This window comes from Bombina bombina, chromosome 1 (genome assembly GCF_027579735.1).
Source record: "Bombina bombina isolate aBomBom1 chromosome 1, aBomBom1.pri, whole genome shotgun sequence".
In the NCBI taxonomy this organism is placed as follows: domain Eukaryota; kingdom Metazoa; phylum Chordata; class Amphibia; order Anura; family Bombinatoridae; genus Bombina; species Bombina bombina.
Genome location: NC_069499.1, coordinates 493,450,683 through 493,464,008, shown reverse-complemented (window position 1 = coordinate 493,464,008; position 13,326 = coordinate 493,450,683). Strand labels below are relative to the sequence as shown.

General features: G+C 41.4%; 1 protein-coding gene across 2 annotated transcripts in view; it reads right to left on the bottom strand.

Moving 5' to 3' along the window:
- The window catches only part of LOC128645527 (MOB-like protein phocein), a 223,774-nt gene that overhangs the window by 45,055 nt on the left and 165,393 nt on the right, over positions 1 to 13,326 (bottom strand). The window lies entirely within an intron of this gene.

Sequence of the window (13,326 nt, the reverse complement as noted above, 5' to 3'; positions counted from 1 at the left end):
AAAAATTTATTTAGGTCATCTAATAGGAAAAACAGACTTTTCTAGTGTTTTTTCAGTTATTCTTCTATTGCTATCATAATGTACAGTTGTGGAGCAGAGAAAGCTGAAGGGAACTCCGCATGTTTATGCCATCTGAACATATGACTCAAGATAAAGCTCTTTATTGTTTGGCAAGAAACAAATAACTTGTGATGTACGTTCATGCATCACTGGAAACTGGAAGAAGTCTAACATACAAAAGAAATGTACTCGCTAGAATACTAAGGACAACAAATTGTCACAATCCACATTAGACCTAAATCATGTCATCCTATACATACCTCCAAAATGTTTGCAACTATTAGTGAAAGAATGAGGAGTGACTGGAAGCCACGCTTCCTTTTTTTTTTTTTTTTACATACCCAGTGATAATCTAACATATGACATCACAACATACATTAAAGGACCAGTAAACACAGCAGATTTGCATAATCAACAAATGCAAGATAACAAGACAATACAATAGCATTTACTCTGAATTTCAAATGAGTAGTAGATTCTTTTCTAACACATTTTAAAGTTATGTATATTTCCACTCCCCCTGTACCATGTGATAGCAATCAGCCAATCACAAATGCATATACGTATAGTCTGAGTTCTTGCACATGCTCAGTAGGAGCTGGTGACTCAAAAAAGTGTAAATATAAAAGACTGTGCACATTTTTTTTTAATAGAAGTAAATTGGAAAGTTGTTTAAAATTGCTATGCTCTATCGGGGTTCCGGTGGAGGAGGAGCTCAACAGGTTGTTGCTGAGCCCACACCTCCAGCCACACACATACTGGCGGTGGATTGTTTTGCGCGCCTGCTCCAAGTCTTGGGGCTCTTTGTAAGGACCAGCTTGGTAAAAGCAGCTCTGGAAACCCTTTTACCAGTGGCCCACCATCCCACTGGTTCATACTAACTCTTTTTCATTTGCCTGGACTCAACTTGTCTCTATTTTGACTTACCCAGCCTAAAAACTATCTCTCATCACGTTACCTACCTTCTTTGCTTTAGACTGTATCTCCCTCCTCCTTCAAACTAAACCCTGCCACTCCGCTCAAACTTCAAACCTTATCTCCCCCACTCCGCCTGTAGCCCTCGCCAGGAAAAATTTCAGCATCTTTGACCGCTCTGTTATTACCTGAATCTCACCTGCGGTACCGCTGGAAGTGCCCCCCCTGCAGCGCTGCAGCTTGGTGTCCGCCCTCTCCCTCCCCCACCGGTGCTGCGCGGGAGGGAGCTGGGCTCGATCTTGGATTGGGGTTCTGACGCTGGAGCCGTCCCTCTCCGGCTGACGCCGGTGTTTGATGCAGCCCTCTTGCTCTCCTCCCACCGGTGCTGCGTGAGGAGAGCCTGAGCGCGATCTTCGATAGGGGCGGAGGGGAAACGGCTACTGGAAGCGCCCCGTGTCGGCTTGCGGGGACCTGGACGTCGCTGGCGAACACGGCGAGTGGACAGGCGGAGGCAAGGGGTGAGTTTACCTGAATTTTTTTCTTACTCCATTGTGGGTCAGACACTGCACCCGGATATCTGAAGAGGCTCCTAAAAGGCTCCTAAAAGTCTCAGGCTAGACCCGCTAAAAGTCAATTTCCTAAAGGCAGAGGTGAATGGGAGGAGGACAGGGGGGAGAAAGAGAAAGAATCAGCCTGATGGCGAATGGCCTGGAAGCTTACCAAGGGGGATAAACCTGAGACGCTAAAATCGTCTAGAGCACTTACTCATATTCAACAAGCTCTCCTGCTCCCTATCTTGATATCCTAACTGTGGACTAAAAACATATAAAGGGGCAATTTGAACTTAAGAAGAGACCGAGAATAAAAAGACTTCTTCTATGAGAATATTTGCTTAATCCTTAACAACTTGAATATGCTCTCTCACTTTCCCCCTACCTGTTACAAAAGTTTCAAAACCTGATATTATTAACTGATTAGCTTGCACTTCTCTTTTTATTTGGGATATAACACTATCTAGCTTTATTAGATTGCGTATATACTGATATTATTTATGCAAAAAGGAATTGTCTTTGTTTGATGGCTTTTTAAAAAAGCGTTACTACGCTACACATATCTTCCTAAAGATGGGTCATTAAGGTTTAAACTGAATCAATCACTAACCAACATTCTTACTGACCCTTTTGAAAGGTTTACATGATAGTTAGTGTAGCTGCAAAAAGCAAAAATTAACTGTATTACCCGAGTTTTTTCCCTGCTCTCTGTCTACGAAAAAGATACAATAGGGATACAGGCAGCAATCTCCTGACCTAACTGTGGTATTTAATACTTTACTACAACATTAATAAACAGGGGTAATTTCCCCTAGTTTCTTCCCTTAAAAATAAAATATTTCTAATCAAGTTTTTGGATTTTAAAGAACTCCCTGAATCAATATTACCTGCTTTCTCATATCACCTAATACTAATAAGAGCATGGTAACTCCTGATATTTAGCATACTGAAAATTGCTGTGCCACATGAAATAAGCATATATCTAGCACTGCGCAATATCTGATAGCCTCAGCCTTTAACAAATTTGAATAAGCTCCTTCAATTTGTTTTTTTTTTTTTTTCTTTTTTTTCTTTGATACAAAAGGTTTTAAAACCTGATACTACCAATTGATGATGTTGCACTTCTCTTCCTGTTTTGTATATAACACTGTCTAGCTTGCCAGATTGCGTACATACTTATACTGCATATGCAAAAAGGAATTGTTTTTTGTTTGATGGCTTTTTAAAGGTGTTACTACGCTATATATACAGGTATCTTACTAAAGCTGGGTCACTAAGGCTCAAACTGAATCTTCTTATTAATCAACACTCTCGCTGACCCCTTGAAAGGTCTACACGATAACTAGTATAGCTGGAAAAACCAAAATTTATCTGTACTACCTGAGTTCCCTCCCTGCCTTGTGTCTGGGAGGAAGAGAGAAAAAAAAAAAAAAAAACATACAATAGGGATACAGGCAGCAATCCCCTGACCCTATCTGTAGTATTCAATACCCTATCACAATAATAGTAAACAGGGGTAATCTCCCTAGCTCCTTCTCTTAGAATAAAATACCTCAAATCAATCTCTTAGATACTAAAGAACTTCCTGAATCAATATTATATGCTTATTCATATCACTAATTGACTTCTTATTGCTAAAGAGGCTTCCCATTAACTTACTGTCGTTACTATTCTGTCAAATATCCTAATCCAGTGATTAAAAATACTAAAGCCCTCATACTTTAGAAAAAGCGAGTAGATAAATAACATATAGGGTAAACGCGAATACACAACGCTTCTCTAAACGTCTTTTTCTTTTTTTTTTTTTTTCCCCTCCCTCCCCCCCTTCATTTTCCCTCTTTCTCTTCTTTTTCCACTTATTTACACAATCACTCAAATAGCACGTAATTTAAAATAGGGCATCACAAGTCACAGCCCGACACTGAATTGGCGCATTCCTCTACGCCCACACCCACTGATTCCCTTTTAGGGATCTTGAGATATATTCTTCCTTAGCTCACTTTTCTTTTTTTTTTTTTTTTTTTTTTTTTTTTTTCATCACATCAACAACACAATTGGAAAATTCCACACGAAGGCAGTACCCATAGTCTGGCGTACTCACAACTTCATACCCGGCCTCAATCACCTCCCATAGTCTACGTACCATCTCCCCACATTCCCCCACCTCCCTTGCACTTCTACGTTCCTTCTTTCCCCATTTTTTTTTTCCCTTTTTTTTTTTTTTTTTTCTCCACTCCCCCTCTCCCCCCTTCTTTCCTTCTCTCTGCCTCTCTCTTTTCTATAGAGAAGTACATGGATAAATTTCTTGGGTATCTCTTCTAAAGCATCCTCACCAGGAAATGGCAGGTAGACTAAGAGATAAGAAATCCAAAAACACACAGGGACTCAACAGTTGAGATTCAATCAACTTATTAAATGCAGCCACACCCGAAGTACTAAAATGTCCAAAAATCTAGTTGCCAGCATTTTCTGATGCCCTCTCTCACCAAATTCGATGCTACATTAGGATGGAAATTAAGCAGGATATTTCCTCTCTATCTCAGGAAATCAGACAATTCTCCTCAAGAATGCAGGAGGTCGAGCAGAGAGTATCGGATCTGGAAGATACGGGTAAGCAGTACAAGGCACTAAGCTGGACAGCATCAGTTGCAGTAATCAAAAAACTCTTATGAGACTAGAAGACCTTGAAAACCGTAGCAGAAGAAACAACATCAGAATAATAGGTCTTCCAGAGGAGAAACAATATGAGGACCTTGCCTCTTTGTTTCCGACACACTAAAGACAGCTCTCAAACTCTCGCCCTTATACAACAACATCTTGGTAGAGAGGGCCCATAGATTGGGCCCACCACAACTAGCTCAAAAATCTAATAGGCCATAGACCTGTTATTGCAAAGCTACTCAATTACCAGGACAAAATCTCTATTCTCCAGCACTATCATTAAACACAACCTCTCATTATTAATGGAGCTAAGATCCTTATTTTTCAGGATTTCTCGGCTGAGACAGCTTCCAAAAGGAGAGATCTGGCACCTATATGCCACTAATTCATAAATTCCGGAATAAATGCAACCATACTTTACCCAGCTAAATTAAAAGTTACTGTGAACGGAATGGCACATTCTTTTCCTGGAGGCACACGCAGCCGAGAAATTCTTCATGTCCTTAGACTCCCTAGCAACAGACGATGCAGCCCCCACCTAAACAGTGTAGGTTCGATAACTGGGAAGACCTCTCATATAGGGCTAAATAGGTCAAGTTTCCATATGTGTCAGGTGGTTTTTTCTCTTTTTTTTTTTTTTTTTTTTTTTTTTTCCTCTCTCCATTCCCTTTTCCCTACCTCTCTCCCTCATCTTACTTTCATGCTATAAAGATACAGAAAAATAGAAAACTTAGAATAGGTTTCGTGGAATGTGGGAGGGATCTCCACCCCCCATTAACGGAAAACCATATTAACACAATTAAGGAAATATCAGACGGATATAGGATTAATCCAGGAAACCCATCTCAATTCAGATGAATCTTAACAAACTTAAGTCCTCATGGGTTAAGAGACGTATACTTCTCGCCAAGCATAGGCAAAAAAGGGGGAGTGGCAATTTTTAATTGGCAAAAGAGCTCAGCTTGAGGTGATCCACTGCGAGCCTGATCGGCAGGGGAGATATGTCCTAATTAAAGTAAAAATCGCACAGGAAATTTATACAATTTGTAACTTATATGGCCCTAATACCTTTGATCCAGAATTCTGGAATAGAATCCAAAACTAAATTTCCTCCTGTACAATCAGGGGCTATCAATTATAGGTGGCAATTTCAACATGGCACCCCGCACTCCCCCATTAGATAGACTTAGAGAACCTATGAAGCAAAAAAAACAGAAAAAGGATAATTTAGAATCTAAAATGTTTAAGAACTTAAAACAAAATCTAGCATTATACGATATCTGGAGAAGTCAGAATCCAAGATGTTCAGGGAATTCACCGTGCCTCTCAAAAGCGCATAAAAACTATGTCCTCGCATAGATCTCTTTCTCGTAGATGAGCGCTTGGGCCCCTTGAGAGCCCAAGCAGGAATTACCTCTATATTGCTATCAGATCACGCCCCTATTACTTTAGACATTAAGCCTGAACAATCAAGATTCAAATCTTCACGCTTCTTCTTCCCATATTATTTAGCGACAGATATGAAATTCAAAACCCACATTAGATCTAAATTTGAGGAATATCTCCGTTTAATTCAGAATATACCGAACGTCCAGAGTTGTTCTGGGAAGCCGCCAAGGCGGTCCCTTAGAGGAGAAATTCTAACCTATAAGATAGCCCTGACCAAGAAATTGAAGGTAAGGAGAGAGAGATACAAAAAGCACTAACTAATGCATATAATAAATTCATATTACAGAAGAACGCCTTAAACTGGTCTAAGTATGTACAGGCTAAGGAAGCCCGGGATACATTCTCTTTGACTCAACAAACACAAAAGGAATTAAAAACCCAGGCTAAACTTTACAGATTCGGGAACAAGTCCGGAAAGATGCTTGCCAGAATGGTCAATAACGAAAAAAAGCAACCCTATATCGAAGGACTCCTAGAGAAGGGTGTGCAAATCCTAAATCCGGACAAAATCGCATCCACATTGGTGAACTATTATCAGGAACTATATTCCTGTAAAGGCTACGATCATGACAAGGCCACGGAGTTCTGGAATATGATTAAAAGCCCTTCACTAATGGACGAAGATATCAGTATCCTTAACTCCCCCATATCAGCGCAAGAACTAACTGAGGCAATCTCTGGTCTTCCCCACTGGTAAGGCAGCAGGTCCGGATGGATTACCTGGTGAATTTTACAAAATTCTTTCTTCAGAAATCTCTCCATACTTAATAAATTTATATAAATGACCTCTATATGAAAGGTAAACCAATCCCTCCTTCATTTTCGGCATCACATACAACTCTGATCCTCAAGGAAGGGAAGGACCCAAGGCTCAAAGAATCTTATAGGCCCAATAGCCTTACTTAATTCAGATTATAAGATTCTCACCTCTATCTTAGCAGCTCGATTACAGCAAATACTCCCACAGGTAATCCATCCGGACCAAGCGGGTTTCATGAATGGACGGAACTCCTCGGCAAAAATAAGGGAATTATTACTTACACTTGAATATTTGGAAAAGGCCCGGCAGGCGGGAGGGGGGAGAGAGGAAATGCCCGGAGCACCGGACATGGCTATTCTGTCCATTGACGCAGAAAAAGCGTTTGACTCTGTCACTTTCAAGCATCTTAACACCTCCCTGACAAAATTCGGAATTAAGGGTAAATTTCCTGAATTTGTTAAGAACCCTTTATAAAAGGCTCAGCTACACGTCTAATTATTAATGGCATGGTATCCCCATCAATAACTCTGGAAAGAGGAACCCGCCAGGGGTGTCCTCTCTCCCCTCTCCTGTTCAATGTGGCCATTGAACCTTTGGCAATCATGGTAAGACAAAACTTGGAAGGAATTAAGATTTCAAAATCATGAAATGAAAATCGGCCTATATGCAGACGATGTACTATTATATATATCTAACACTAAAATTAACATCCCAAAACTTATGCAAATATATAGACCATTTTGCTACCTTCTCAGGATATAAAATAAATACAGCTAAGTCAGAAATTCTCTGGATCCGTAGGGATAAAGGCTCTTGTACAGAAAATCCTTTCAAGAGAATAACAGATTCATTTAAATACTTGGGAATAATGTTCCGGTGAATGCCGACAAACTATATGAACTTAACATACCCCCCATTATTAGGCAAATTAAAGAAAAGCTGAGAACTTGGCACACACTTCCACTCTCGGTCTCGGGTCGAGCGGCAATATTTAAGATGGTTCTTCTCCCGAAAACTCCTTTATATACTTTTGAATGTCCCAGTAATCTTGTACGAAAAGGATGTTAAGATTAATCAATAGCTTGATTAGCCAATTTCTCTGGCAAGGGAAAAAGGCACGAATTTCCCTTAAAAAACTCTCTCTCCCATGCGATTCTGGAGGCATGGCACTCCCAGATATCAGAGCATACAACCTTAGCTCCTTGGCACGAATAGCTACTAGCTGGATCTTATCTAAGGATTACATCCTAAATAACCATCTTGAAAGTAATGTCTGCGATCCTTATCTCCCCCTAGCACTCCTACAACTCCCCTCCTAAAGAGCTACCCCCCTAGAAATTAAAAGACTGAAATCTATATCCAACCTATCAGGGCTTGGTGGAAAATATCAAAGCTTTTATCTTTCAACCCTAAAATTTCAAAACACCTCACCTTGATAGGAAACCCAAAGTTTCAACCCGGGTCTACAGTCTGAGGTCTTCAATAGATGGCACAATAATGGACTAAATAAACTAAATCTTACTGATAGATGGGGACGGAAAAACCATTAAAACATTTGAAAAACTAAAAGGGGAATATAACTTACCCAACAAAGACTTCTTTGCTTATTTACAGATAAGGCATTATTTCCTGGAAACAACTAGAGAGGTAGGATGGTCTTGGAAATTAGGTAAACTTGAAAATTGGCTTACACTTATGGACTGTGGATCGGATCTCTATCTCTGTATGCTATCATCTTTTGGCTATTAGCAGGGGCAACCAGAATTTAGCAAGACTTGCTCTAACATGACTTCACTGTCAGAACAAAATAGGGTAGACTCAAAAATAGTGCAACATTCCATAAGCAAAGTGAAAAAAACAACTCTTTCAGCTACTTGGCGGGAAGCACATATCAAAATTCTTCATAGGGCATATTTTACTCCGGAAACGGGTCGCAGGGGTTCACAACTCAGGCTTTGATAAATGCCCCAAATGCTCATTCCCGGCAGCCAACTTAGAACACATGCTTTGGTTCTGTCCAAAAGTAAGAAATACTTGGTGCAAGCTTGAATATTGGTTGAACAAGGTGCTGAAAATTCCCCCTATAACTCTTACCCTATATCAAATTATATTATGTAACGATAATCTAACTGAACGCCACCCTAATGATAACCTGATCTCCGTCTCGATATTAGCCACTAGATACTTAATCTGTAAAAAATGGAAAACGCGCTCAGCGCCCAGCGTATGCGAAATCCAAAACTGTCTAAAAAAACAATGCATATTAGAACAAAAAGACACAGACATAGACAATGAAGAGGACATAAGGAATTTTTTCAATAAATGGGCAGTATATATTAAAATCACTCCCTGAAAATGAAAAAGAATATATGATCTTCCCATTTCAAAATTCTGAACTAATCTTACTAGGCATCTGGTAGCTGGGCGAGATGAATGAGAGATGGCCACCTTCCCTTTCCCCTCCCTCTTTTTTTTTTTTTTTTTTTTTCCCTCTTGGATTGTTTTTGTTTTTTGTTTTGTTTTAATTTAAATAAAATAAAAAAAAAAAAATTCCAACAATGAGTAACGACTAAACAGATGGATAATTCAGGATAATCTATTGCATATATGAATTATAATATATATTTCATGTTTGGTTGATATTATTTTTTGTTTCCTTTTCTTCCTCTATTATCATAACATGTATGACAAATCTGAAATATCTCTTGTTTTTTTTTTTTGTGCCGATATGGATATTGTATTCATTGTTGGTTATAAATAAATATTTAAAAAAAAAAAAAAATTGCATGCTCTATCTGAATCATGAAAATGTAATAAAGCCTGAGTGTCCCTTTAAAGTTACACTGCAGGGATCCAAATAAAAAGATTACCTTTTGGGACATTCTATATATAGGACAATTTATGGCGCAAGCATTTTATATTCAGAGTTTTTTCGGCCTCAATCTCATTATTTGGTACAAGGAATGTGCACTTGAATCCCTTGTTAGAATCCAAAATGAGGAATAAAGCGGCCCCTCGTGGCATTCGGCTCTTTTCAGAGCCTTATTTATTCTTGTGAAAGTTCAATACAATAAGGTCTGCGCAAATCCAGATCTTTGTGTTGCAGTTACAAGAAGAAATCTGTCTCATAACGAACTATAAATACACATCCCCATTTGGTACGGTTTCAAGTAAGTTTGGACAGGGGTAGGAGCCTGCATGCACTGTGGAAATTGATTCTCTCCAATTTGCAAAATCAAAAATTTTGGGCAGATTTAAAACAGAATTTATGTTTACCTGATAAATTTCTTTCTCCAACGGTGTGTCCGGTCCACGGCGTCATCCTTACTTGTGGGATATTCTCTTCCCCAACAGGAAATGGCAAAGAGCCCAGCAAAGCTGGTCACATGATCCCTCCTAGGCTCCGCCTACCCCAGTCATTCGACGACGTTAAGGAGGAATAATAGCATAGGAGAAACCATATGGTACCGTGGTGACTGTAGTTAAAGAAAATAAATTATCAGACCTGATTAAAAACCAGGGCGGGGCCGTGGACCGGACACACCGTTGGAGAAAGAAATTTATCAGGTAAACATAAATTCTGTTTTCTCCAACATAGGTGTGTCCGGTCCACGGCGTCATCCTTACTTGTGGGAACCAATACCAAAGCTTTAGGACACGGATGAAGGGAGGGAGCAAATCAGGTCACCTAAATGGAAAGGCACCACGGCTTGCAAAACCTTTCTCCCAAAAATAGCCTCAGAAGAAGCAAAAGTATCAAACTTGTAAAATTTGGTAAAAGTGTGCAGTGAAGACCAAGTCGCTGCCCTACATATCTGATCAACAGAAGCCTCGTTCTTGAAGGCCCATGTGGAAGCCACAGCCCTAGTGGAATGAGCTGTGATTCTTTCGGGAGGCTGCCGTCCGGCAGTCTCGTAAGCCAATCTGATGATGCTTTTAATCCAAAAAGAGAGAGAGGTAGAAGTTGCTTTTTGACCTCTCCTTTTACCTGAATAAACAACAAACAAGGAAGGATGTTTGTCTAAAATCCTTTGTAGCATCTAAATAGAATTTTAGAGCGCGAACAACATCCAAATTGTGCAACAAGCGTTCCTTCTTTGAAACTGGTTTCGGACACAGAGAAGGTACGATAATCTCCTGGTTAATGTTTTTGTTAGAAACAACTTTTGGAAGAAACCAGGTTTAGTACGTAAAACCACCCTTATCTGCATGGAACACCAGATAAGGAGGAGAAACACTGCAGAGCAGATAATTCTGAAACTCTTCTAGCAGAAGAAATTGCAACCTAAAAACAAAACTTTCCAAGATAATAACTTAATATCAACGGAATGTAAGGGTTCAAACGGAACCCCCTGAAGAACTGAAAGAAACTAAATTGAGACTCCAAGGAGGAGTCAAAGGCTTGTAAACAGGCTTGATTCTAACCAGAGCCTGAACAAAGGCTTGAACATCTGGCACAGCTGCCAGTTTTTTGTGAAGTAACCACCGACAAGGCAGAAATCTGTCCCTTCAGGGAACTTGCCGATAATCCTTTTTCCAATCCTTCTTGAAGGAAGGATAGAATCCTAGGAATCTTAACCTTGTCCCAAGGAATCCTTTAGATTCACACCAACAGATATATTTTTTCAAATTTTGTGGTAAATCTTTCTAGTTACAGGCTTTCTGGCCTGAACAAGAGTATCGATAACAGAATCTGAGAAACCTCGCTTCGATAAAATCAAGCGTTCAATCTCCAAGCAGTCAGCTGGAGTGAAACCAGATTCGGATGTTCGAACGGACCCTGAACAAGAAGGTCTTCGTCTCAAAGGTAGCTTCCAAGGTGGAGCCGATGACATATTCACCAGATCTGCATACCAAGTCCTGCGTGGCCACGCAGGAGCTATCAAGATCCACCGACGCCCTCTCCTGATTGATCCTGGCTACCAGCCTGGGATGGAGAGGAAACGGCGGGAACACATAAGCTAGTTTGAAGGTCCAAGGTGCTACTAGTGCATCCACTAGAGCCGCCTTGGGATCCCTGGATCTGGACCCGTAGCAAGGGAACTTTGAAGTTCTGACGAGAGGCCATCAGATCCATGTCTGGAATGCCCCATAGTTGAGTGACTTGGGCAAAGATTTCCGGATGGAGTTCCCACTCCCCCGGATGCAATGTCTGACGACTCAGAAAATCCGCTTCCCAATTTTCCACTCCCGGGATGTGGATAGCAGACAGGTGGCAGGAGTGAGACTCCGCCCCATAGAATAATCTTGGTCACTTCTTCCATCGCTAGGGAACTCCTGTTCCCCCCTGATGGTTGATGTACGCAACAGTCGTCATGTTGTCTGATTGAAACCGTATGAACTTGGTCCTCGCTAGGTGAGGCCAAGCCTTGAGAGCATTGAATATCGCTCTCAGTTCCAGAATATTTATCGGTAGAAGAGATTCTTCCCGAGACCAAAGACCCTGAGCTTTCAGGGATCCCCAGACCGCGCCCCAGCCCATCAGACTGGCGTCGGTCGTGACAATGACCCACTCTGGTCTGCGGAATGTCATCCTCGTGACAGGTTGTCCAGGGACAGCCACCAACGGAGTGAGTCTCTGGTCCTCTGATTTACTTGTATCTTTGGAGACACAAGTCTGTATAGTCCCCATTCCACTGACTGAGCATGCACAGTTGTAATGGTCTTAGATGAATGCGCGCAAAAGGAACTATGTCCATTGCGCTACCATCAACCCGATCACTTCCATGCACTGAGCTACGGAAGGAAGAGGAACGGAATGAAGAATTCGACAAGAGTCCAGAAGTTTTGTCTTTCTGGCCTCTGTTAGAAAAATCCTCATTTCTGAGGAGTCTATAATTGTTCCCAAGAAGGGAACCCTTGTTGACGGGGATAGAGAACTCTTTTCCACGTTCACTTTCCAGCCGTGAGATCTGAGAAAGGCCAGGACAATGTCCGTGTGAGCCTTTGCTCGAGGGAGGGACGACGCTTGAATCAGAATGTCGTCCAGGTAAGGTACTACTGCAATGCCCCTTGGTCTTAGCACCGCTAGAAGGGACCCTAGTACCTTTGTGAAAATCCTTGGAGCAGTGGCTAATCCGAAAGGAAGCGCCACGAACTGGTAATGTTTGTCCAGGAATGCAAACCTTAGGAACCGATGATGTTCCTTGTGGATAGGAATATGTAGATACGCATCCTTTAAATCCACCGTGGTCATGAATTGACCTTCCTGGATGGAAGGAAGGATAGTTCGAATGGTTTCCATCTTGAACGATGGGACCTTGAGAAATTGTTTAAGATCTTGAGATCTAGGATTGGTCTGAACGTTCCCTCTTTTTTGGGAACTATGAACAGATTGGAGTAGAACCCCATCCCTTGTTCTCTCAATGGAACAGGATGAATCACTCCCATTTTTAACAGGTCTTCTACACAATGTAAGAACGCCTGTCTTTTTATGTGGTCTGAAGAACAACTGAGACCTGTGGAACCTCCCCCTTGGGGGAAGTCCCTTGAATTCCAGAAGATAACCCTGGGAGACTATTTCTAGCGCCCAAGGATCCAGAACATCTCTTGCCCAAGCCTGAGCGAAAGAGAGAGAGTCTGCCCCCCACCAGATCCGGTCCCGGATCGGGGGCCAATATTTCATGCTGTCTTGGTAGCAGTGGCAGGTTTCTTGGCCTGCTTTCCCTTGTTCCAGCCTTGCATTGTCCTCCAAGCTGGCTTGGCCTGAGAAGTATTACCCTCTTGCTTAGAGGACGTAGCACCTTGGGCTGGTCCGTTTTTACGAAAGGGACGAAAATTAGGTCTATTTTTTGCCTTGAAAGGCCGATCCTGAGGAAGGGCATGGCCCTTACCCCCAGTGATATCAGAGATAATCTCTTTCAAGTCAGGACCAAACAGCGTTTTCCCCTTGAAAGGAATGTTTAGTAGCTTGTTCTTGGAAGACGCATC